Below are 26,626 nucleotides of genomic sequence, written 5' to 3'. Positions count from 1 at the left end.
TCTTGCCATATGCCTTCTTGTGGATTGAAATCCCTCATCAGTGTATGGGGTTTCCTCCATGAAATATTTGCTAAAGTTGATCCACTACATAAACATAGCCTCACAACTTTTTTCTAGATCATATTTCACTACAAATTGGCACCAAATAAAACTACATTATTCAGTGTCTTCAAAATAATCGCAATCATACCAATCCATAATCCAATAACACTAGGTCAAAATTTGTAAGACAATAGTTGTAAACATAGACACAAAACAACACAGAACAGACAGTAAATAGACGGTACAAACAAAGTCAAATTCATGAAAGAAAGATATATGGACCTCTGGCCAAAAGACCAAGAAGTGATGTCAGGTTTTCCAAAAATAGTAAGCGCATCCTGCCCCACATGTGGCGCCCGCCATATATCAATCTGTAAGTCAGATAGGTAGTGGTCACTAACTAAGGCCCAATTGATTTACAAGGTATTCAGGGTTGGAATAGGTCATTCAAGCTTGCAGACTTATATATTGGCTCCAAAAATAAAAAAATCATGGGTTCCCTCAGTTTGAAAAATGATTTGGCTTAGGTAGTCTCCAGGATTTTTATAAGAAAATGCTAAGCTATCAGATAAACATCAATTAGACAAAAGCACTTTTTGACCAAAATTGACAAAAATTGCTCCAAAAATACAAAATTTGCATTTTCTCACTGTATAAAAATATCTGACTTAAGTCATCCTAAGGACCTGTATATTAAATATCAAAAAGTCTGTCTGACAAGGAGTTTGAAGAAAAAATAGATCTACAATGACAAAAATAATCTAAAAAATACAAAGTTGCATATCTTGGCACGATTTTACAAAATCTTATTGCTGTCATCCTAAGGGACATGTATAATCAATATTAATGTGTCTGACCAGAACGTTTGAATGATATTTTTGGTTAAATATGACAATAATTGCCTTAAAATTTAAGTTTTAAAATATTTCATAACAATATGGACAAATGTCAATAAGGTTATCCCTGCAGAACAGTATAATTAGATTTCTGTGGCAATACTAGAGTTTATTTGCTTCTTCAAGCATAACCATTCTTTTCCTTGACATAAGGTAAACTTCAGCCTCCTCCAACAACACAATTGTGATGTAATCTACAACAAACCTGAGTGAGAAAAATAGAAATATAGATATGCTATTAATACATTTTGTATATTTCTTTCATCCATGAAAACCTGTGGTAGATAATGTCATAAAATGTATGATATCATGATAGGGCTAGCCCATAAACTTGTGCACAGTAACATTGGAAATGTAATTCAATAGAATGTAATAGTTCAATAATTATATGAGTTCTGTGTGCAATAAAAATATTTGTTAAAATACTCTTATTTAGCACTGGTGTTGATGACCTCCACTGCTTATGCATGTGGCTCCTTGTTGAGTCTGATTACCCAGTATACTGTGCACCAGGATGCTGATGTTTAAAACAAGTCCTTACGGCCGCTTTCCAATACCAGTGCAATCACACATACAAGTGCTATGCTGACAAGCTATATATTGATATTTTAGCAATCTTTTTGTAGTAAAATAACAACTTACAGTGGGCAAATATAAATAATGAAAAAATATCAAAAGTAAGCGTTACAGGCCCTCTAAATTTTTGAGAGTTGTAATATAATAACTTACACAATTATCCCAAAACAATTCACAGGATACAGCTCAAGTTGTAACTACAAAATGGTACACCAATGTGAGAAGCAACATATGAACATAATACCCTACTTACATTGACGTTTCTTTCACATTCCTCTTCCAAAACAAACTTCTTACCATCTGTAGTTAAGGTAGTATCATAGCATTCAAAGATACTGTCAAAACAAACAAAAATCCATTATTACATCAGACACTGTTCACAGACGTTTCATATTGAAAATTAGTCTTTTTTTAATACTCTCTGTTTTCAACAGACATGCCATAAACCTTCAAAAGACACAGTTTATGTTTACTTTGCATATAAAAATGATATCAGTCTTGCAATGGTTATATATAAGTGGAGCTGACAACAGTTGCCTTAAATGGGCAGTGACACATATGATTTGAATAAAATATCACTTTTAACATGGTCGTCATTTCCTTCTTTTGGCAGGTTACATCTGAACATATTTTACAGTACATGATCCTCATACAAATTAAAATGCCTCTTATTCAAAATGTAAGAACTTTATTGCCAATAAAAAAGGTTTTGTTTAACAACATTTAAAATAAATAATGTGAAAATTTAAGAAAGTTTGACTAAGTTTGTCCGTGCAACCAGGTGACACATTGTGACTCAGCATACTAAAAATGCAGTTCCAGTTCCTGTAAAAAATTTAGATTTGACAACTTAAATCAATTAGTGATAGCATAAAAAGATGAAAACCAATGAGAAAACTTAGCAGTCAAAGAATTAGCACAGTAAGAGAGATGCACCAGAGTGTCCGTGCAACCAGGTGACACATTGTGACTCAGCATTCTAAAAATGCAGTTCCTGCAAAAAATTTAGATTAGACACCTTAAATCAGTTGGCGATAGCATAGAAAGATGAAAACCAATGAGAAAGCTTAGCAGTCAGAGCGTTAGCACAGTAAGAGAGATGCACCAGAGTGTCCGTGCAACCAGGTGACACATGGTGACTCAGCATAATAAAAATGCAGATTCTGCAAAAATATTTGGTTAGACAACTTAAATCAGTTGGCGATAGCATAGAAAGATGAAAACCAATGAGAACACTTAGCAGTCACAGCCTTAGCACAGTAAGAGAGATGCACTAGAGTTTCCGTGCAACCAGGTGACACATGGTGACTCAGCATACTAAAAATGCAGTTCCTGCAAAAAATTTAAATTAGACAACTTAAATCAGTTGGCGATAGCATAGAAAGATGAAAGCCAATGAGAAAACTTAGCAGTCACAGCCTTAGCACAGTAAGAGAGATGCACCAGAGTTTCCGTGCAACCAGGTGACACATGGTGACTCAGCATACTAAAAATGCATGCTTCCTGCAAAAACTTTAGATTAGACAACTTCAATCAGTTAGTGATAGCATTACAAGATGAAAAGCAATGGGAAAACTTAGAAGTCACAGCCATAGCACACTGAGAGAGATGCGCCTGAGTGTCCATGCAACCAGGTGACACATTGTGACTCAGCATACTAAAAATGCAGTTCCTGTAAAAAATTTAGATTTGACAACTTAAATCAATTAGTGATAGCATAAAAAGTGAAAACCAATGAGAAAACTTAGCAGTCAAAGAATTAGCACAGTAAGAGAGATGCACCAGAGTGTCCGTGCAACCAGGTGACACATTGTGACTCAGCATTCTAAAAATGCAGTTCCTGCAAAAAATTTAGATTAGACACCTTAAATCAGTTGGCGATAGCATAGAAAGATGAAAACCAATGAGAAAACTTAGAAGTCACAGCCTTAGCACAGTAACAGAGATGCACCAGAGTAACCGTGCAACCAGGTGACACATTGTGACTCAGCATACGAAAAATGCAGTTCCTGCAAAAACTTTAGATTAGACAACTTAAATCACTTAGTGATAGTATAAAATGATGAAAACCAATGAGAAAACTTAGAGTCACAGCCTTAGCACAGTAAGAGAGATGCGCCTGAGTGTCCATGCAACCAGGTGACACATGTGACTCAGCATACTAAAAATGCAGTTTCTGCAAAACATTACATTAGACAACTTCAATCAGTTAGTGATAGTATAAAAAGATGAAAACCAATGAGAAAACTTAGCAGTCACAGCCATAGCACACTAAGAGATGCGCCTGAGTGTCCATGCAACCAGGTGACACATTGTGACTCAGCATACAAAAAATGCAGTTCCTGCAAAAACTTTAGATTAGACAACTTAAATCAGTTAGTGATAGCATAACAAGATGAAAACCAATGAGAAAACTTAGCAGTCACAGCCTTAGCACAGTAACAGAGATGCACCAGAGTAACCGTGCAACCAGGTGACACATTGTGACTCAGCATACGAAAAATGCAGTTCCTGCAAAAACTTTAGATTAGACAACTTAAATCAGTTAGTGATAGTATAAAAAGATGAAAACCAATGAGAAAACTTAGCAGTCACAGCCTTAGCACAGTAACAGAGATGCACCAGAGTAACCGTGCAACCAGGTGACACATTGTGACTCAGCATACGAAAAATGCAGTTCCTGCAAAAACTTTAGATTAGACAACTTAAATCAGTTAGTGATAGTATAAAAAGATGAAAACCAATGAGAAAACTTAGCAGTCACAGCCTTAGCACAGTAAGAGAGATGCGCCTGAGTGTCCATGCAACCAGGTGACACATTGTGACTCAGCATACAAAAAATGCAGTTTCTGCAAAAAATTTACATTAGACAACTTCAATCAATTAATGATAGCATAAAAAGATGAAAACCAATGAGAAAACTTAGCAGTCACAGCCTTAGCACACTAAGAGAGTTGCGCCGGAGTGTCCATGCAACCAGGTGACACATTGTGACTCAGCATACGAAAAATGCAGTTCCTGCAAAAACTTTAGATTAGACAACTTAAATCAATTAGTGATAGCATAACAAGATGAAAACCAATGAGAAAACTTAGCAGTCACAGCCTTAGCACAGTAACAGAGATGCACCAGAGTAACCGTGCAACCAGGTGACACATTGTGACTCAGCATACAAAAAATGCAGTTCCTGCAAAAACTTTAGATTAGACAACTTAAATCAATTAGTGATAGCATAAAAAGATGAAAACCAATGAGAAAACTTAGCAGTCACAGCCTTAGCACAGTAACAGAGATGCACCAGAGTAACCGTGCAACCAGGTGACACATTGTGACTCAGCATACAAAAAATGCAGTTCCTGCAAAAACTTTAGATGAGACATCTTAAATCAGTTGGCGATAGCATAGAAAGATGAAAACCAGTGGGAAAACTTAGAAGTCACAGCCATAGCACACTGAGAGAGATGCGCCGGAGTGTCCATGCAACCAGGTGACACATTGTGACTCAGCATACGAAAAATGCAGTTCCTGCAAAAACTTTAGATTAGACAACTTAAATCAATTAGTGATAGCATAACAAGATGAAAACCAATGAGAAAACTTAGAAGTCACAGCCATAGCACACTGAGAGAGATGCGCCTGAGTGTCCATGCAACCAGGTGACACATTGTGACTCAGCATACAAAAAATGCGGCTCTGCAAAAAATTTACATTAGACAATTTTAATCAGTTAGTGATAGCATAAAAAGATGAAAACCAATGAGAAAACTTAGAAATCACAGCCATAGCACACTACTGGTAAGAGCTGTGTGCCGGAGTGTCCATGAAACCAGGTGACACATTGTGACTCAGCATACAAAAAATGCAGTTCCTGCAAAAAATTTAGATTAGACAACTTAAATCAATTAGTGATAGCATAGAAAGATGAAAACCAATGAGAAAACTTAGAAGTAACAGCCATAGCACACTAAGAGAGATGCACCAGAGTGTCCGTGCAACCAGGTGACACATTGTGACTCAGCATGCTCCAAATGCAGATTCTGCAAAAAGTTTTGATTAGACAAATTAAATCAGTTTGTGATAGCATAGAAAGTTGAAAACCAATAGATACACAGGAATTATACAGGATACATATGAATTAATTTATAAAAGCTTATACAGCAGAACACATTGGCAATAAAGACAAACATATTTAGCTGCCTACCTCCACAAGGTACTGAGGATTTTATGTGGGCCTTAATGTGTCTTTTCTGCCTCCACTTATATTTTGTGGGACTGAACATCCTCACTGGGCACAGCTTGCATGACATCAGCTCATCTTTCCCACAGTTTATAATGCTTTGAGCATTTGCGATTGTTGTTACTGAAGCATGCATCCTAATTCCTATCAAGAGAAAAGTGATAATATAAAACAAGGCCAACCACCTTAATGTTTGTAAATAAGTAGACTTTGATGTGTTTCAAGACATCTCTTTGACTCTTTTGACACAACTGTGAAACATCTGGCGAATTTAAGAGACACGTACGATAACAATCATTGCTCTCAGCGATTGTAAGAGTGTATACTGCTGTGTGTCACACCCCTAAGGTTAAAGTGATCAGTCTAATACAGGCATTTTGTCTTACCTATGGTCCTTCGAACTGGTTTGTTTTTAAATTGAAAAAGTCAAACCTCCATTGGTTCAGTATGGATAAAAAATGTTGCTAAGAGATTTGCTATTGATATTTAGCAGTGCCATGAATACAAAAGCAAGCACAGTAGCTTTGTACGGCTTTGGACCATAACAATCAAACACCAAAGTGCTGAATCTATCGAGGTCGATCATGATGACTGATGTTTGTAGACTCAGTCAGAGGCGGACTGTCATGTTGACCTGGTTTCGTCTGACCTCTGAATTTTAAAGACCTCTGAATTTTAAAACCGCCTGCATGCTAACACCAGAGACATATGAGAAATCGTATCCTTGTGTTACAAGCCTACGATCAAGAATCGAACAGACTACTATACTTGTACTCACTTGCTTCGAAGTGGCACAATTGAAAACGTAACCAGAGCAGCACGAGGTATCAGGAATATTGCAAGGAATTACCCATGCTTGCACTTTCAACTCTGACCTTTGACATTGAAACATAACCAAATATGGGTGTGTCATAGCCAGCAACCACATGACATATTTGCAACCAGGTGACAGGACTCCCTAACGCGCGTACTCCCGCTATCAGGCGAGGTGGGTGTGCTCGAAAACGAAGATCAATGCCAGTTTGGATTCAAAATCGGCTGTTTTCGGCGGAGAAACTGCGCGCCGTATTTCTGAGGAGCCACCAGCGGTTTTTTCTATATCAGTCTGCAAGACTGTGGTGGGAGGCCGTATAACGCTGGTAACACTCTACGGCCTCCCACCACGGGAGGTGAACACGCGCGCGTCCTTCGAAAACGGGACGCGAATCCCTGGGTTTGGACGTTCTTGCGAGCGACCGGTCGGATTTCTGCATGATCCGGGTACTTTATAGAACTCCACATATCTGTTAATCAAAAAAAATGACAAGTACAATAGTCAAATAAAATTAAAATGACACATAAAAACATATCTCGTATATAGGTCTACTGGCTACTTCTCTAAGCCCAGTTAGGTAGGTCTTTCTTTTGACGTCACCACCCCTATGAATATTCATGCAGTCGCTGTGTCTGACAGCCCGTCCTCTCTCAGATGCACAGCATAGCCGCGCCTTCGAATGCAGGCCCATCGCGGCGCGAACCAAACAAGGCACAGCGACTGTAGAGAGTCTAAGCCAGACCATACAAGTGTGCAGCCATTGAGGAGCGTTGAGAGACTTCGCAGCTACCATCTTTGCATTGCATGCGGCAACTCTATGATCTATTATATCTGCCTCTGAGGTCGCAAGACCCCATGTATGTCACTGAGGCAGTAGCGGCAAATGCCATTGTTGTGTGTGTCTGTGTGCTTAGAAAACACGTGTTGTCTGTAGCAAATGCACAATCCCCCCAAAATAGGAAAAAGTTCAAAATAATCTTGCAAAGCAGAGGCACCACTTTTTGTGTATTGGTGTCATCCTAGCCAAAAACCAAGCCTAGTTGTTTATGTAGACCATTTGAGCGCCACATTCTGTATGTAAATCCAGTTGCGACCATAAGTACAATTAGAAATAGTCCGTGGGCTAGAGGGTGTCTACGTGCATCCCCCCCCCCCACAGAATAACAAACCTGTATTTTTCAGAAGCCTTGGGATCCTTAGAATACGAAATGGAATTTTAACAGAAAAAATATAGGGATGGAATAGCTGTTTTGGTCATGTTTTGAAGGGTACCGCAAAATCACGATTTTGCAACCCAATTGCATTTTCGTCAAATCTGTCTTCTTGTAAGTCATCTGCTGAGCTTATTTTTTAACATAACCTCAAGTGTTTGGCCTCATTAGAAAGGCAATTTTTTTTTCTTTAAGATGACATATGCAACATGCAATATATTCTACAGTTTTTGTGAAATATGACCAAAACTTACCCCATACCACAGGTCCGGCGAGCAATATTCGTCTAGAAATTATGAATATGATCAATAAATGTCTTGTATTAAACTTTTTTTTCATTATACAAGCCTTACCTGTGTCTAGTGTGTGCCTATTACTTTACCCTAGCTATCTGTGGATAGTATTTCAAAGAAAACAGTCTATATCTGTTAATTGCCCTCCCTAATCCCCTTCATTAATTTGTTCTGCCGATCGCCAACGCGGGGGCTTATCGCCCTGACCAAATACCTCGTTAGCAGCTCATAAGGTAGTAGACGGACTACTACCTTATGAGCTGCTAACGAGGTATTTGGTCAGGGCGATAAGCCCCCGCGTTGGCGATCGGCAGAACAAATTAATGAAGGGGATTAGGGAGGGCAATTAACAGATATAGACTGTTTTCTTTGAAATACTATCCACAGATAGCTAGGGTAAAGTAATAGGCACACACTAGACACAGGTAAGGCTTGTATAATGAAAAAAAAAGTTTAATACAAGACATTTATTGATCATATTCATAATTTCTAGACGAATATTGCTCGCCGGACCCTGTGCCCATACCCCAAAGTTTAACATTGCAAATTACAGTAAATTTCAAATTCTACCAATTTTTTAGCTAGGCAGAATAAAAAATGCAATTCTTTGTATGAAATTGGTTTTATTTGGTACAGGGACATGTCAGAAATATGAAATAGACTTTTAACAGAAAAAATATTGGGTCTCTACAGCTGTAACAGTCATATTTTGGAGAGTACCGCAATATCACAGTGTTGCAGATTTGCATGCATTTTTGTTAAAGCTGTCTTCATATCAGTCACCTGCTGAGCTTGTTTTTGAATATAATCTAATTTGTTAGGTATCATTAGAAAGATAATTTACTAGTCTTTAAAATGACATATTGTAACATGCACTATCTTGTATAGTATTCATGAAATATAACCAAAACTTACCCAATACTCCAAAGTTTACATTGACAATTGCAGTCATAGCTAAAATCAAATTCTACCAATTTTTTACCTAGACACAAAAATCTGCCCATTTTTGCTATTAATTGTGTTTTATTTAGTACAACAACATGTCAGAAATATGAAATAAACTTTTAACAGAAAAAATATTTTGACTCTACAGCTGTAACAGTCATATTTTGAAGGGTACCGCAATATCACAGTGTTGCAGATTTGCATGCATTTTTGTTAAAGCTTTCTTCCTATAAGACATCTGCTGAGCTGTTTTTTGAATATAATCTAACTTGTTAGGTACCATTGAGAAGGTAATTATTCTGCTTTACGATAACATATTGCAACATGCACTATCTTGTATAGTATTCATGAAATATGATGAAATATGATCAATACTTACCCCATACCCCAAAGTTTACATCTAAAATTGCAGTCATAGCTAAAATCAAATTCTACCAATTTTTTTGCTAGACACAAAAAATCTGGCCATTTTTGCCATTAAATCTGTTTTATTTGATACAGGGACATGTCAGAAATATGAAATAGACTTTTAACAGAAAAAATATTGGGTCTCTACAACTGTAACAGTCATATTTTGAAGGGTACCGCAATATCACAGTGTTGCAGATTTGCATGCATTTTTGTTAAACCTGTCTTCTTTTAAGACATCTGCTGAGCTTGTTTTTGAATATAATCTAACTTGTTAGGTACCATTGGAAAGGTAATTTATTCTCCTTTACGATAACATATTGCAACATGCACTATCTTGTATAGTATTCATGAAATATGACCAAAACTTACCCCATACCCCAAAGTTTACGTTGAAAATTACAAAGCAAATTACAGCGAATCTGAAACTCTACCATTTGTTTACAATTTATTAACTTTTTATACAAAGGGCAATGCCTGTATGCAACCTATGAAATCTGTGATTTTGTTAAAAAAGTATGTCACAAATATGAAATTAACTTTAAACAGGAATATAATATGATTTTGTAGCCTTTTGGATCATATTTGGAAGGGTACCCAGGTATCATGGCAAATTTGCCGAAACACATACATTTCCTATATATGGGTTTCCCCTCCAAAAATGATCCAAATGGCTACTAAATAGTATCATCTTCCCGTTAAAAGTTTATTTCATACTTGTGACATACTTTTATAACAAACAAATCAGATTTCATATAAGAATTGCCTTTTGTATTATGTGTAGCAAAAAATGGTAGAATTTGCAAAAAATGGTAGAATTTAAGATAATTTGCGATTTGAACTTTTGGGGTATGGGGTAAATTTGACCATATTTCAGGATAACTGTGAAGGCCATTGCATATTACAATATGTCATCTTGAAGACGAATAAATTGCCCTACTAATGATACCCCACAAGCCAGGTTATGTTACAAAATAAGCTCGGCAGATGACTTACAAGAAGAATAATTTAACAAAAAAGGTGCCAGTCTGCGGTACTGCAATTTTGCGTTACCCTTCAAAATATGGCTGTTACAACTATACAATCCAAATATTGTTTTTGTTAAAAGTCTATTTCACATTTTTGACATGACCAGGTACCAAATACAACAGATTTAATACCAAAACAGTGCCCTTTTTATCATGTCTAGCTAAAAATTTGCGGAATTTGATCACGTTAGCTATGACAGTACTTTCTATATAAACCATGGGGTATGGGTAAGTTTTGGTCATATTATGTCATGAAAATTATACAGGATATTGCATGTCACTATATTTCATTTTAAGGGCGAGTAAATTACCTTTTTAATAATACCTAACATACCATGTTGTATTCAAAAACAAGCTCAGCAGACAACTTACAAGAAGACAGTTTAACAAAAACTCATGCGAGTAAACTATATTGTGATTGTGTATTATGCTTCAAAAAATGACCGTTACAGCTATAACATCCCAATATTTTTTCTGTTAAAATATTATTTCATATTACTGTTTTTACCTACATTGTCCCTTCACTACGGCCCAGAGGCGCCCCATTTTGTACGGTAATAGCGTCCCGAATTTTCGCCACACATACGTGGAGTGCGCGTTCAGAGAGTCAATTTCACCTCCCGCGTCATGTTGAAAATTTCGCCGTATTTCCTTGCTGCACATCTAAATATTAACGAAAGAGCAACAGGTCCTATTTCCCGTATATGCTGCCCTTACAATTATAATATTTTGGGAAGAATTTTACAAGGGAATTCCAAAAATACGTAAGCGATAAGAGACATATGCAAAATCAAGTAAAAACACAGTCAACAGCAAAACGATCTTCAACTCGTCATTTCATAAAAATAAGAGGGAAACTAAAAAAAAATAAAACCATAGAGTTTTAGTTACCCTTCATGATATGTGTCATACCAAATATTATAAAAAATAACAGCGAAATGAAAAAGTTAAACCAACGTTTTTTTCCAGATGTATTTTTCATTTTACGATGTGTCTAATCTGCTCGAATTCCCATAGAAAACAATGGCGTTTAATGTACTGAACAGACCGTACAACTATCGCTCGTTCAAATTTCTCAATTCTGAACCAATTATAGTGAAAAGTGGCACGGTGTTTCCTTGATATATATACAAAATTGCTGTCGTTTTAGTTTTTTGAATTTCTCGACGAAACTTGTTTTAGTTGCAGTTTACTTTTCCGATCGCAGAATTTTTGCTCTTGCCCTTAATAAAATGGCCATCTTACGGCCTTTGCATATGCAGAATCAGGGTCTAATATTAACCCATTTTAATCGGTTAGCGTCTCTTAAATTGTACAGACCAAATACCCGTCAGGTTGTTGTAATTTATACCAAATTTTGGCGAATATAAACTATGAAAATTCCAGTAAACTGCAAAAATAACACAGAACAGAGGCGAACGGGCGTAGAGTCTCCACTGTAGTCGTGCAGTGAACGTTATCGATCGATATCCTTTTGTCCGAAATTGATACATTGTTGTCTCGCTCACTCGCATGTAGTTCCCCGTTCGCAATGGCGCCAAACTTCGCCGAGGTGCGCCAAAATGTGCTGAAACGTACGTAAAAGTATCACAAAAACTGAAAAAATTGTCGTCGATTTAATTTCAGTACAGGAAACCAACGGCTACCTGATGTTAAAGTGTATAAGTCAATATACGGGTTATTGTGGAAATGTTTATGACGTACCTCAACACACGAGCGCCCGGCGCAAGCGGCGCCCAAACAGGTTTTCGATCGATAATCTATTGAAAATAAATTGATACAATGTTCGCCGTTGTCAATAGCGACCGGCTGAGATCGCTGTTCGATAGAAATTATGCTTCGCGGAATACCGTACACTGAGGCATACTTTTGGGCCGTAGTGACACACAATAAAAACAGCAATGTTTTGTATTAAATCAATTATACTTGGTACTGAAACATGTTAGAAGAATTTGACGTTAGCTATGTCAGTATCTTTGGATATACACTTTGGGGTATGGGGAAAGTTTTTGTCATATTTCATGAAAACTATACAAGATATTGCATATTACAATATGTCATTTAAAGCACTACTTAATTAACTTTCTAATGATACCAATCAAGCCAGGTTATAATCAATAACAAGCTCAGCAGACGACTTATAGGAAGACAGATTTAACAAAAACGCATGCGGGTCAGTAATACTGAGATTTTGCTGTACCCTTAAAAATATGACTGTTACAGCTATAGAATCCCAATATTTTTTCTGTTAAAAGTCTATTTCATATTCTTAACATGTCCCCGTACCAAATAAAACAGATTTAATACAAAACATTGCCCAATTTTTTTATGTCTGCGTAAAAAAATTGGTAGAATTTGATTTTAGCTATGACTGCAATTTTAGATGTAAACTTTGGGGTATGGGGTAAGTTTTGGTCATATTTCATACAAACTATACAAGATATTGCATGTTACAATACGTCATTTTAAAGACTAGTAAATTATCTTTTCAATGGTACCTAACAACTTACATTATATTCAATAAAAACCTCAGCGGATGACTTACAAGAAGAGAGTTTCAACAAAAATGCATGCAAGTCAGGAATACGGAGATTTTGCCGTACCTTTCAAAATATGACTGTTACAACTACAGAATTCCAATATTTTTTCTGTTAAAAGTCTATTTCATATTTCTGACATATCCCTGTACCAAATAAAACAGATTTAATAGCAAAAATGGGCAGATTTTTTGTGTCTAGCTAAAAAATTGATAGAATTTGATTTTAGCTATGACTGCAATTTTCAATGTAAACTTTGGGGTATGGGGCAAGTTTTGGTCATATTTCATGAATACTATACAAGATAGTGCATGTTACAATATGTCATTTTAAAGACTAGTAAATTATCTTTCTAATGATATCTAACAAGTGTGGTTATGTTCAAAAACAAGCTCAGCAGATGACTTATAGGAAGACAGGTTTAACAAAAATGCATGCAAATCTGCAACACTGTGATATTGTGGTACCCTTCAAAATATGACTGTTACAGCTGTAGAGTCCCAATATTTTTTCTGTTAAAAGTCTATTTCATATTTCTGACATGTCCCTGTACCAAATAAAACAGATTTAATAGCAAAATGGGCAGATTTTTTGTGTCTAGCTAAAAAATTGGTAGAATTTGATTTTAGCTATGACTGCAATTGTCAATGTAAACTTTGGTTTTAGCTATGACTGCAATTGTCAATGTAAACTTCGGGGTATTGGATAAGTATTGTTCATATTTCATGTATACTATACAAGATAGTGCATGTTACAATATGTCATTTTAAAGACTAGTAAATTATCTTTCTAATGATATCTAACAAGTGTTGTTATGTTCAAAAACAAGCTCAGCAGATGACTTATAGGAAGACAGCTTTAACAAAATTCATGCAAACCTGCAACACTGTAATGTTGCGGTACCCTTCAAAATATGACTGTTACAGCTGTAGAGACCCAATATTTTTTCTGTTAAAAGTCTATTTCATATTCTGACATGTCCCTGTACCAATAAACACAATTTCATACAAAGAATTGCATTTTTATTCTGCCTAGCTAAAAAATTGGTAGAATTTGAGATTTACTGTAATTTGCAATGTTAAACTTTGGGGTATGGGGTAAGTTTTGGTCATATTTCACAAAAACTGTAGAATATATTGCATGTTGCAATATGTCATCTTAAAGAAAAAACAATTGCCTTTCTAATGATACCAAACACGTGAGGTTATGTTAAAAATAAGCTCAGCAGATGACTTACAAGAATAAAGATTTTACGAAAATGCAATTGGGTTGCAAAATCGTGATTTTGCGGTACCCTTCAAAACATGACCATAACAGCTATTCCATCCCTATATTTTTTCTGTTAAAATTCCATTTTTTATTCTAGGGATCCCAAGGCTTCTGAAAAATACAGGTTTGTTATCCTGTGGGGGGGGGGTGCACGTATATCCCCTTTACCCCACGGCCTAAAAGTGATTATCTTGTTTCGAAAACGAGGATATATGTAAAATTTGACCGCGTCCATATATATCTTGAAAAGTTGTGACTCTTTAGTGTACATTTAAAATTTCGGCGATAGTCGATCTGGGCTGTATGAGAAATTTTCTGGCAGAATGAACAATTTTCAATTGAGTCTGTGTGTAAAACTTCCCAGCTTTCTCCAGCACAAGTTTGTATGTAAAATTTTGCAGTTTTAACCAAATCGAGGCCATATATATATATATTATATAATTATATATATATATATATATATATATATATATATATATATATATATATATGTTTATATATATATATGTTTATATACATATATACAATTTTTGCAGCTTTTTCGAGATCGAGGTTCAATGTAAACGTTTGCAGCTGTATCCAAGTCGAGGCTGTATGTATGTATGTATGTATGTATGTATGTATGTATGTATGTATGTATGTATGTATGTATGTATGTATGTATGTATGTATGTATGTATTTATGTATGTAGGTATGTAGGTATGTATGTATGTATGTATTACGTATGTATGTATTTATATGTATGTATGTATGCATGCAGGCAGGCAGGCAGGCAGAGAAGCAGTCAGGCAGGTAGGTAGGTAGGTAGGTTGGTAGGTAGATAGGTATCAATGTATGACAAAGGTCATCGAGATCATCTCTGTTCTGTCTAACACCAAGGCTCCTCACAGAGGTGGAGAGCGGTTATGTCAAAGTCATATTTCTGGGAAGTATGATGTACAATGTATTTTACAAACACGCAAAGTCTCTACTTTGGTCACGATCAAAGTATTTGAGAGTAGGACACATCCTGTCAATTGAATTTCTTCTAGTATAACCTCCAACAACGGGTAAAAGCTTCCAGTGCCCATTGAGACAACTCCGTAACGTTGCATTATTTTCCAGGTATCAATGCCAAGAGATAACTGAATGTGACGAAGCTTTACGTACACTTATGTTGTTTTATCTAAGATGGAGAAAGCTGTGGACCTATTGAAAAGGAGTAGAAGCGTTGACATCCTGAACACCTTGGAGGCAGTCTTCTCATGCATAACAAAGCCATTTGAAAGTACAGAAGATGAGAAGATTCATAGAAACTTAGGCGATAATCTGGCGAGACTAGAAGGTGGACAGGAATTGACTAAGTTCTTGCAATATCTTCACGAGATTTATGACAGTGAACCAGAGAGGGAGCATGTCCTTTATGGAATAACGTTGATTAGAAAGACATGTAGAAATTATTCCGTAAGCAGTTCCAAACTCTGCGAACAGTTCGGCCGGTCAGGACTTCTGATGCTTATGTTTAGTGACATCGACGGACTGAATAAAGAGGTTCAACAAATAAGAGAGGTAACTGTGTTTTGCTTACATGGAAAGTGGTCATGATTTTCTTATAATGGACATATGCAAAATAGGATTCTGGTCGGCACAGTACGTGTAATATTAAGTGAACTGCTAATTTAAAACTGATGTTCATATATAGACATATTATGCCTGGAACTACTGTACGATTGTCAATTTGACTGAGAACATGTGTTTATAAGAATATGCACCTAAATATGATGGAAACATTACAACCGTTGTTCGATTTGAATTTGATAGTGTTTGAGTATATATATATATATATATATATATATATATATATAATATATATATATATATATATTATATATATATATACATACATACATACATACATACATACATACATATATATAATAATTCATGCATCTAGGAAAATTCACGACTAAGTTTATATGGTATTATATATATATATATACATATATATATATATATATATATATATATATATATATATATTATGAGTAACACAAATTACCATTTGTATAATTCGATATATGACTGTGTGTCTATATTAAATGTGTTTGTTTGTTTGTCGTGTGTGTTTACAGTAAATATGTTTGTTTGTGCGTAGGGAAATGCAGAATGTATTAAATGATTAAATATTATGCAAAATCGAAATTAAAACGACCAAATTACTTAATAACTGTATAAATAAAAATGCACATCATAAATAAATAAGCTAATAAATAAATAAATAAATATATAAATAAATAAATAAATAAATAAATAAACACGTAAAAAAATTAATAAGTAAATAAAGAAAGTAATTAAGTAATGGGTTATACCACAGCCTGCAGGTGACCTAGAATTGGCACATACGGTGTGGTACCATGACATGTTACCAAAAGCAAAGGCAACTCAACTTTTGCAAGAAGATGGAGATTTCCTCGTACGGCGAAACGCACATTATGCTGGACAGTTTGTGTTGTCTGTAAAATCGGATGGAACCGACAAGCACATACTAATAAAAGAACAGGACGTAAGTTGAAAAATATACCTTTCCTATGATTGTCTCCAGATTTTTGGTTTGCTTTTCTGTTAATAAAGGGGAGAAGACGAACACTTCGCTGTTTTGGGCGTTTTGGTCAGTCTTTACTTCTGTATAGCAAACAGTTTTATACGACATAATACTCTTCCTGTTACGATTTAGTTGTGTGGTTAAGTTGGTTTTTAGTTTATTACTAATAGGCAAAGTGTGATTTTCTATGAAGCATTTTATGTTATCAGCAAAAATACAGGTTCGAAGGAAATGGATTTACGACAGTTTCTGACTTAATAGACAGCTACATGAATAGTGGAACGTCAATTAAATCCTCCGCTCAAGTATTACTAAAACGTCCAATCGTGAGAAGAAACATTTCTGGCGGCGGAACAGACGTAGGATCACAGCTACAACAGGTATGACAGTTTTTGAAAGGTAACTTCCCGTAGTTTAAAGACTATTTGAAAAAGGAATGTCAATTCTGAGATAGTGTGGTTTGGATCTTGACAAATATTACAAGATAAAGAAGATCGTTTTTGCCTATGGACTAGACAAAACTCTTGTGGTTTCTTATTGCATAGACAATAGAGGCTTCAAGTGTCTATGCTTGTTGTAACGCCATGAAGAATAAAAACATCTTATTTGGACATCAAAATAAGAGTCTGAAAGCACGGGACAGAGAGTTAAAGGACTATGTCAACTTGACGGGAAAAAAGTCTACTATGTGAATGTTAAAAATTTGAATTTTGTCGCAAAAGTACTGCGGGCGTAGTCTGCATTGTATACGTTCCATATCTGTTGAGATGTATTCGCCATTTCACTGCCAACGAAATCACGTTCGACAAGGCATTCGAGTTCTTCTAGTGCTTTATTTCTGATTGTATCTCAGAATCTGGTAGTTTCGTCTTTTGATTTTTTAGAATATTGCAACATTTCTTTCCAGACCTAATTATAACTTGGAGCCAGTCTATGTATGCCAGCGCATAAAGAGGGAATTTGATAATCTAACTTCAACGTTACTACTCCGAAATTATATATGCGAAACCCAAATAGATGAACGTATCTATTACTTTATTAAGGTTATAGAGGACAAAACATTGGCGTTCATGGTTTGGTACCACGGCTGCTTAACCAGAATAAAAGCCAATGAACTTCTAAAAGATGACGGAGATTTTCTCGTCCGGCGAAAAGAAGATGGCTCTGGCCAGTTTGTGTTGTCTGCTAAATTGGATGGAACAGACCTTCATTTTTCTAATAAAAGAACGAGATGTAAGTAGAGTATATGATACTTTATCCAATAATCAAATTGCATTTTATTGTGTCCATTTTTATTAATATCCTTATTTGACACAGATCAAAGAAATAACATAGAAATTTTAACGTACAATGTATGAAATGAAATATTCAACTAAACACATCCACGTAATACCTTAATGTTTTTCGCTTCAGCTCTCTGTATAAGTTCAATTTTAATACCTTTTTGGATGGAGAGGAATACCTTAAATTGCAGGAATTATATTTATGTATTGTCCGTTTTCGAATTATAATAATTAGACTAATTTACCAACTTTTATTTTCATTTCAATTCCTCCTCCTTTCAACTATAATCATGGGCAATTCAACCGAATAAGAATTGTAAAAGTCTAGAATCACGTCACATGGCCTAATCCCAAACTCTTCTAAAGGTGTGTCATTGAACGTGTTGAGGTATGGCAATTTTGACAGCGATTCCTCCGCACAGCTGAAGTTCAGTGGAGGACACACATGCACACATTATCACATAGCTACCATATGAAAAGCACACAAACTATCAAAGTGATATGAGTATCACTTTACCGTGGTGATATTCGGTAAAATTTGACCAACATCATGACTAGCCAACCCAGGGCTGGCAATGTGGGAATTTTAACACGCAATGGAATTTATAACTCAAATACTACTCTAATTCACGCAGAAAAGACGAAGTGACCAAAGCAACTAAATAGCTAAGGGGCCGTGGATAATTAAAAAACGCGCACGGCAAAACGTTTACTAACCTCCCGGTAAAAGAACGAATTTGCTTTTTGAACTTATGCTACAATCTGAGACGGTCCTTAACTCATTAGTGTTTCAATAAACGTGGTACAATTTTGCTAGTATAGTTTGACCCTAGTCCTCACACAGCATGCAAAATTCTTAAATGCAAGTGCGCACATTGTCAATTTCCAATTTTCTTACTTTTCTCTCCAAACAGCACAAATTCTTCTTTTTAACAGAAGAATTTGACTCGGTGTCTGATTTGATAGAAGCTTATGTGAAAGGTAAACATCCGCTGATGGTTAGCTCCCAATCGTCCAATCCAGTTGTACTAAAAAGTCCCGTCACGGTCAGGAGGGGTGTACATGAGAGCGTTTCAGTAGCAAACACTGATTCCTGTCTGCAAGAGGTATGAGATTCACATAAATATTGTAAAATATTTATCCATATTTTAGTGCAATCATAGTAAATTGTTTTCATCACTATCTGATGATCCAGGGATGATCGTTGAAAATCTTTGCTGCCGTATAAGTATTTATGGATTGTCTTTCCCACATGTGTGGCTGCCATTTGCATATTCAAGAAGTTCGAAAGATTATATGATGTTTTATATGTTCCGGACCTTTAACCTAAATGATCTTATAAGTTGTTTATGATGTCGACACCTGAAAAAATCGAAACACCTTTTAAAATAACGGAACGAAGATATTACATACACAGATCATATATACATATACAGGAATGAATTAGACAAAGGCACATGCGTATATACTTTCCTTTGTTCATCATTGCTGATTCTTTGCGATAAAACCTGGAAAGCAGTGTGACATAAAAAACAACAAAACAATTACAGAACCCAGCAACAGATATAAGAATAAATGTCTAGAAATTAAAGGAATAGTCCACCCAGAATACAACCTGCCTTTAAAAGTTGAAGAAGACTATTTTTGTAACATTTACGATGAAAAGATAAGAAAAGTGCTATTTAATATCCTTGAAATTAATATTTCTTTATCTGCTGTGTATGACGCCATTTTAACGGTTTGGAAGCGCCACCTATCGGAACTCCTTAGAGAGGCTTCACCGTTGATGACGTAAAGTTTTCGTGTTTGGTTGAGGAAGCTAGGGGTATCGCTAGTGGGTCTGATCTACCATACTTTTGTATTGAGCTGCTGCGCTATAGATACACCAGGCATTCAACCTTATAACTTTGAACAAGACTTCAGCGATTCCTAACTCAAGGATTTCGAATCTGTTGTTTCTAATGAAATACGGACATATCGACAGAATCAGAAGTAAAACAAGGGAACGTAAGTGCCTCCACCAGTTGCCTTAGGAAGCTGCACAAGTTACAATGCGACAGGAGGCCATGCTTATTTTATTACATAGAGCTCAACACGTCTCCGATATCACCTGGTGACGAAACGAACTCTAACTTACCCTAAATTGGTGTATTCTCGGGCAAAACATTTCGATCAGCATTGCAAGCTAGCTATTATCACTAGACAACAAACGATGTTGGATTTCACACGCCCTGAAGAGAATTGGATGACAAAATTGCTCCGTCTGTTTAGCCATTGCAAGGCTCGTTTAAATATATTGACAAATCTTTTTATAACAAGTCATTGTCAATTACATAGTCCCCGCAAAATATAAATTCTGTCACTGTAATACATTGAAAGTGCATAAATCCAATAGTCACATTTTCATGACTGTCTATCCTGGTACTTCTGTTGGCATGTTGTCTGAATGAACATTTCTGTGCAAGGAGCATGGAATGTGTAAAATCAACTTGTATTTTGATGGCTTTTGAACCTGGATCTGCCGTAACATGGAAGTCCATCATCATAACCACTTGGTCAAGTTCACATGCACAAACAGTTTTGTTCTAAAAAATGAGATATATGGGTAAAAAAAACTACAAAATTTAGAAAATGCAACTCCTGATGTAGAGTTTTTAACCCTTTGAGTGAGTTTTTTCCCGCCAAAATTTTACTAATTTTCATGATTCTTTGTGTATTTGTTTTTATAAATTTTGAGCAAGAGGACATCGCATTTCATTCAAAGGATAATTAACATAACAAAGCTGTTGGATTAATACCAGTGGAAATACGACAATTAAAGGGTCATGAAAATGGTCAATTGCAAATGCTGCTTGCAAGCCCACAATTGGTTAAGATTAGAGTGTTTACTCTGTCTCTTTGAATACTAGTAGAGAAATGTGAAGCGTCATTTGAATGAAAGTGATTAAAACATAGAAAAAAGTGGCCGTTGAGGGCGCCATAAAATCCGAATGGAATGTCAATTTTTTTATTGCATATTTCATTTTGTGTAAAAGTTTTTGATAATTTTTGAGCAAAGGGACATCACATTTCATTTCATAACTCTTATATCCAAATTTTGGCAAAATAAAAAAAAAATAACAGGGGTACATTTTACGAAGGCGACAAAAATTGACTGGTGCTCAAAGGATGAATTAACAAAACTGATTGATTATACCGATGGAAATACCAGGATGAATTTTTGAGCAAGAGGACATCGCATTTCATTCAAAGGGTGAATTAACATAACAAAACTGTTGGATTAATACCAATGGAAATACCAGAATGAAAGGGTCATGAAAATGGCCAATTGCAAATGCAGTTTGCAAGCCCACGGCTTGTTAGGAAGAGTGTTTACTCTGTCTCTTTGAATACACTAGAGAAATATGTTGAAAGACTTTTTTGAATATTAATGAAAGCGATTAAAATGGAGAAGGAGAGAAGTGGTCGTTAAGGGCGCCATAAAATCGAGGTGGAATGCTAATTTTAAACCATTTTTTCAGCAAATCTAAAAACAACCACATCTCATTTTGACCATTTTACAATCTATCAAAAAGTTCTGGCGTCCGCATTGTATTGTCATGCAAATGATATGGACTCCGAAATGTTAACGCATTTTGTAGACAATGGTAATATAACCTTGTACAGAACACAGTAACTGCTTGTTCTTGAGAAGAAATATGTTGAAATAATCATGAATTATTTTGAAAATCAATCATGGTAGCCAAGGTCACATGACCACTCACGATTTTATTGGCCAGATGTTTCAGGCTGATGGCATGCATGCCAAACACCAAATTGCAAGTGGCAGTTTTTGGGAAGGAGCCATTTATAATATTGTGATAAAAGTTGACGTGAATATGTTTGTCATCGTACATTGTCCTTGTGCCAAGTTTGAAAAAATCAGATCAGGATCAGGCATGTCAGCATAATGGCTCAAAATACTAAAACAATTGCCAATAAAATGGCTGCCAGACGACCATTATCAAACCTATCGTGTCAAAAATTGACATGCATACGTATGTCATAATAGATTGTCCATGTGTGAAGAAAAACAGTTTTGGCATGTGTGAGGAATGGCTCTAAACATGAAAACAATTGCAAAACAATGGCCGCCAGGCTGCCATATTGGGGCGTATCACAACAAATATTGACATGCATATATGTGTAATAGTACATTGTCCTTGTGCCAAGTTTGAACAAAATCAGTTTTGTTATGTCTGCTTATTAGCACCAGACACGAAAAATAACACAACAGAATGGCCACCAGGCAGCCATATGGGGCGTTTAACAACAAAAATCGACATGCATATTTATTGCATAGCACATTGTCCTTTTGCCAAGTTTGAACAAAACAAGTCTGTGCATGTCCGAGTAATGGCTCTACACATGAAAAATTGCAACAAAATGGCCGCCAGGCGACCATTTTGGATCGTATCGTGACAAAAATTGACATGCCTAGGTATGCCATAGTACATTGTCCTTGTACCAAGTTTGAATAAAATTGGGCCTTGCATCTTTGAGTTACAGCTGCGGACACACAGACTCACGCTCGTTCGGACGAAACCGAATCTAATAGTCTCCAATCTTATAGTCCCCGGACGACGTCCGCGGGGACTAACAAAGAACCTTTTATCGAAAAATGCCAATCCAAAGTGCTAGTTTTTCAGTTACTATAAATTAATTACATATAGAAAAGAAGTGAATGAATTACGAGATAATTCCAAGCATCGTTCCCCATGGGGAGGAGGAGAGACAAAGCGGACGACCGGAAACGGCGCATATGTCAACTATAAATGGAGTGTTCCTCATCTAACATACAATAGCACATGCATTTTCATGTTCGCCGGGGCAATAAAGTAAACTTCAAACACACTGTAATGTTCTCGAGGCACTATCAAAATGAAATTTTAATTTATCCTTTCAACGTGAGTCATAAAACATACACTAAAATTTTCCTTTACTCACAACTCACATTGAACTGGTCGTGAGCTACCGGTAATTAGAAACCGCCATGGAGGTAGGAATAGAGTGATCGCGGACTCGGATTTGAGTCGCCGTTTGTCTGCTGTCAACTTGGTGCAGTCTTTGGGAAAAAATACAGAAAAAGGTCAAAATCTGAAAGCAACGACCTCACGACAGTCGTTGAGAAAAATGTCGGGAAAATTCAACACTTTACAGCCACGTCCTGGCGACCGGCCGCGGACAGAAAATACAAAAAAGTCACAAACGTGAAAGTCACGACCTCACGACCGGCGGGGGAAAAAATACAACACTTTACGGCCATGAGAGAATACGTGGAAAGAGAATACAGAAGAAAGTAAAAAGGCTGAAAGCCACTACCTCACGATCTGTCGTGGAAAAAACATGTCGGGAAAAACTCATCACTTTATAGCTACTACCAGGCGACCGGTCGTGGAATAGTTAAAGAAAAAAGTAAAAAGCTGAAAGCCGTGACCTGGTGACCGGTCATGGAGAAAAATTACTGAAAAAAGTCAAAACCTGAAAATCACGACGTAACGACCGGTGTTGGAGAAAAAAATCATGAAAAAAAAGTCATGAAGCTGAAAGCCACTACTTTACAAAAAACGTCTTGGAGAAAAATGTCGGCAAATAATTCACCACTTTACAGCCACGACCATGCGACTGGTCGTTGGGAAAAATTACATAAAAAAGGAATGAATTAAAGTACCGTTCGACAATATGACAACATTAATAAAAAGTCACGTACTATAGCAAATTGGAGAGAAAGCAGCCATGAGGAATAATCAATCTGAATGGACTGACTGAGGAGTGAAACGCTAAAAATTTTCGATCACACATCATATCGAGTATCTGATTCCATTTTTCACTCTTGAACTGAAAGTTCCCTGGCTTTAGCTCAATGACGTTGTGTGTTGCTGCGGTTGAATGGAAAATTGGAATTACATAATGCACTCTGATCTCTACCTTTGGAAATTCCTGGAAATCTTCCAACAGCTAGAGAGCCTCGTTTTCACTTCCATCCAACATGGCGTGGTTGTACGTGTAGTCTGGTTCCCTGACCCATTTTCCCCGGTAGAGGGCGTGGGGAAATATAGGGTCAGGTACCGGCAAATGTAAACATGGACGCTATTGGGTTAAAATAAAACAAGCTGTGATTGGATGAAAGTAACACTTGTAACTTTTTCTCATGTTTCTTGGGTTTCGCACTTTCAGGCTCACTTTACACCAACTTCTTGTTTGTACCACAAAGCCGTGGAGGTAGAAAGAAAGACTTTCTACCTCCATGATTTAGCCACTGTGATTTAGCACACCTCTTGATACTTTTAGAACGTCGACATGATGCCTGGCATTTTTCACGAAATTCGGACACCATTCTATCCATCGAAATCAATCGTCGTTCACAGTTCCAACAAAGTTTGCTTTCAATTAGCTGTGATATCGCAGCAGTACTTAAAGCGTGTATCGAACGTGCTCGGGTCATTGGGGTCACGCCACAGTCGGCGATGACCTCAATGACCCTAGCGTGTTCGATACACGCCACAAGTACTGCTGCGATATCACAGCCAGCCTTCAATCACCTCTATTTCCCCGTACTTCTGGATTAATCCTTTCAGTTTATGTTTCCCGTCTCGTGTGCCAATGTTTTTGGTTCGGATACCAATGTTCGAACATAATTCTGATCCAGTCGAATTTTGACCGGCGTTTTCATGGTAGCAGCCATATTTGTTGTAGAATGTTCTGTCAGGTGACTAACCTACGCCATCTTGAACAAAATTCTGTTCAAGATGGCTACCCGGTACCTGACCCTATTTTTCCCACGCCCTCTACCGGGGAAAATGGGTCAGGGAACCAGACTAGTTGTACGGCCGCCGTGAAGTGTGCTCATATAAAACGTTGTTTCATTTTGTATTGAAAAACATGTGATTAGGTTTTTCTCGAAAATTCCTTAAACTTCCGCACTGGTAACGACCTTCACTTACTGCTACTTGTTTATTTAACGTGGCGAAATCTCTCGGTATGATGTTTTTCGACGCTACTTACTGCCGTGGTATCGTGGAAAAATTCAACCTATAACACAAAGGCCCGATAATGAATTTAACTTTGAGCTGCCTACACTTTTTATAGAAAAAGAAGAAAACTTCATATATTTTGTCATGTCGGAAATTTTCTCGAGGTCAGTGAAAGTTCTGCTTTAGTTCCCTCTATCGATTTTTTCCCGGCGAACTCATTTGCACCCATGTCCTGTTCCAGATAACGCATTTCAACGTATCGATCATTTACGGTGATGTGACGCTTGGACGCTAGTTGCATTGATGTGGTTAAGCATGACCGAGCAAAAATAAAACTTTCTGATATAAGTTCATCAAGCGAACTTTATTATGTTTTAAATACAAATGCGATGTCATCAGAATAACAAGGATGAAAAGTAAACTTTTTGTAGAAAAGTGATCACAACAAAACTCCGGCGATACAGAAAAAAATCATATTTAAACTATAAACCTCCATTCTGTTGCGGAGAGTGTCTCTCTCAATCGTCCTTGACGTCCTCCTTTTCACCGATGCATTTGCTTTGCAGTGTTAGTTTTGTGGTACCTCATCATCTTGAAGTATTTTGCTAATCACTATTTGACTATGGATTGTCAAACTGCTGAAGAAGTCCTTCCTGTGGAAATGGCTTCGAATACGCAAAAATTTGTACTGCAGCCTACTTATAGTTCTGACAACTTATGTCAGTGCCAACCTTTACCGGCAACAATTTATAGAGGCTTTTTTAGGATTTCGAATCATGCATAATGCCTATGTCGCTCACGATTATTGGTACATCCGTAATACTTACGTGTGATGTCTATATCTGAGAGGACTCCCTGGATTGGACCCCCTAGCCAATGCATCAAAAACCCGAAAACTTTACGTCATCGTCCGGGCATTTCTCCCGGCATGCTTTGCGGAGGAAATAGACAATATGGCCGCGTACAGTCAGCTAGAAAAGTCTCAGTCCATATTGCCTGATTTTTATATTTTTTACGTGTGTATCTCCAACAAATCGCTCTGTCTGTACAAAAAGTAATGAAAAATGATTTCATGACATTAGTATACACCTGTATACAGCTGATGAAATTTTGGGTGGACTATCCCTTTAACAGATGTTATTTCGTTATTAATTGTCTGAAATAGGTTCGAAAGAAGATATGAAAATAATGCTGTATAAGAATCTTATTTTTAACTTAATTCTGCATCGATAAACTGTTGATAATATGATTGAAGGGTATATCCCTCAAGATTTTACAGTCCGGCAAACAACCTCGACTTATGCAACCTGTACCACGTCTTGGAAGATAGCGTGTTTTTTCACGTCTTAGATCTCAGAACTTTCACAGCAAAGGACATAATTTATTCTAAGTAAAATCTATAGTTGAATCATGAACTTTTTCCTCAGGCACAAAGAAGATGGTCCCTACCATATCGGCGGTAGTTCTGTTATATTACTGCGCAAAGGTCACT

The 26,626-nt window shown here is 36.5% G+C and overlaps 1 protein-coding gene and 1 long non-coding RNA gene across 2 annotated transcripts in view; one reads left to right on the top strand and one right to left on the bottom strand.

Annotated features, from left to right (window-relative positions):
* The window catches only part of LOC139132188 (uncharacterized), a 212,236-nt gene that overhangs the window by 175,202 nt on the left and 10,408 nt on the right, over positions 1-26,626 (top strand). The window lies entirely within an intron of this gene.
* Positions 762-6,681, bottom strand: LOC139131276 (uncharacterized). Its single transcript, XR_011552095.1, has 4 exons — positions 6,530-6,681; positions 5,716-5,895; positions 1,768-1,849; positions 762-1,143 (listed from the first exon to the last, which is right to left on the bottom strand). It is a non-coding gene; the product is annotated as an uncharacterized lncRNA (long non-coding RNA).

This window comes from Ptychodera flava, chromosome 4, assembly GCF_041260155.1.
Source record: "Ptychodera flava strain L36383 chromosome 4, AS_Pfla_20210202, whole genome shotgun sequence".
NCBI lineage: Eukaryota > Metazoa > Hemichordata > Enteropneusta > Ptychoderidae > Ptychodera > Ptychodera flava.
Note: the sequence above shows the minus strand (reverse complement) of the source record. Positions and strands in the feature narration are given on the sequence as shown.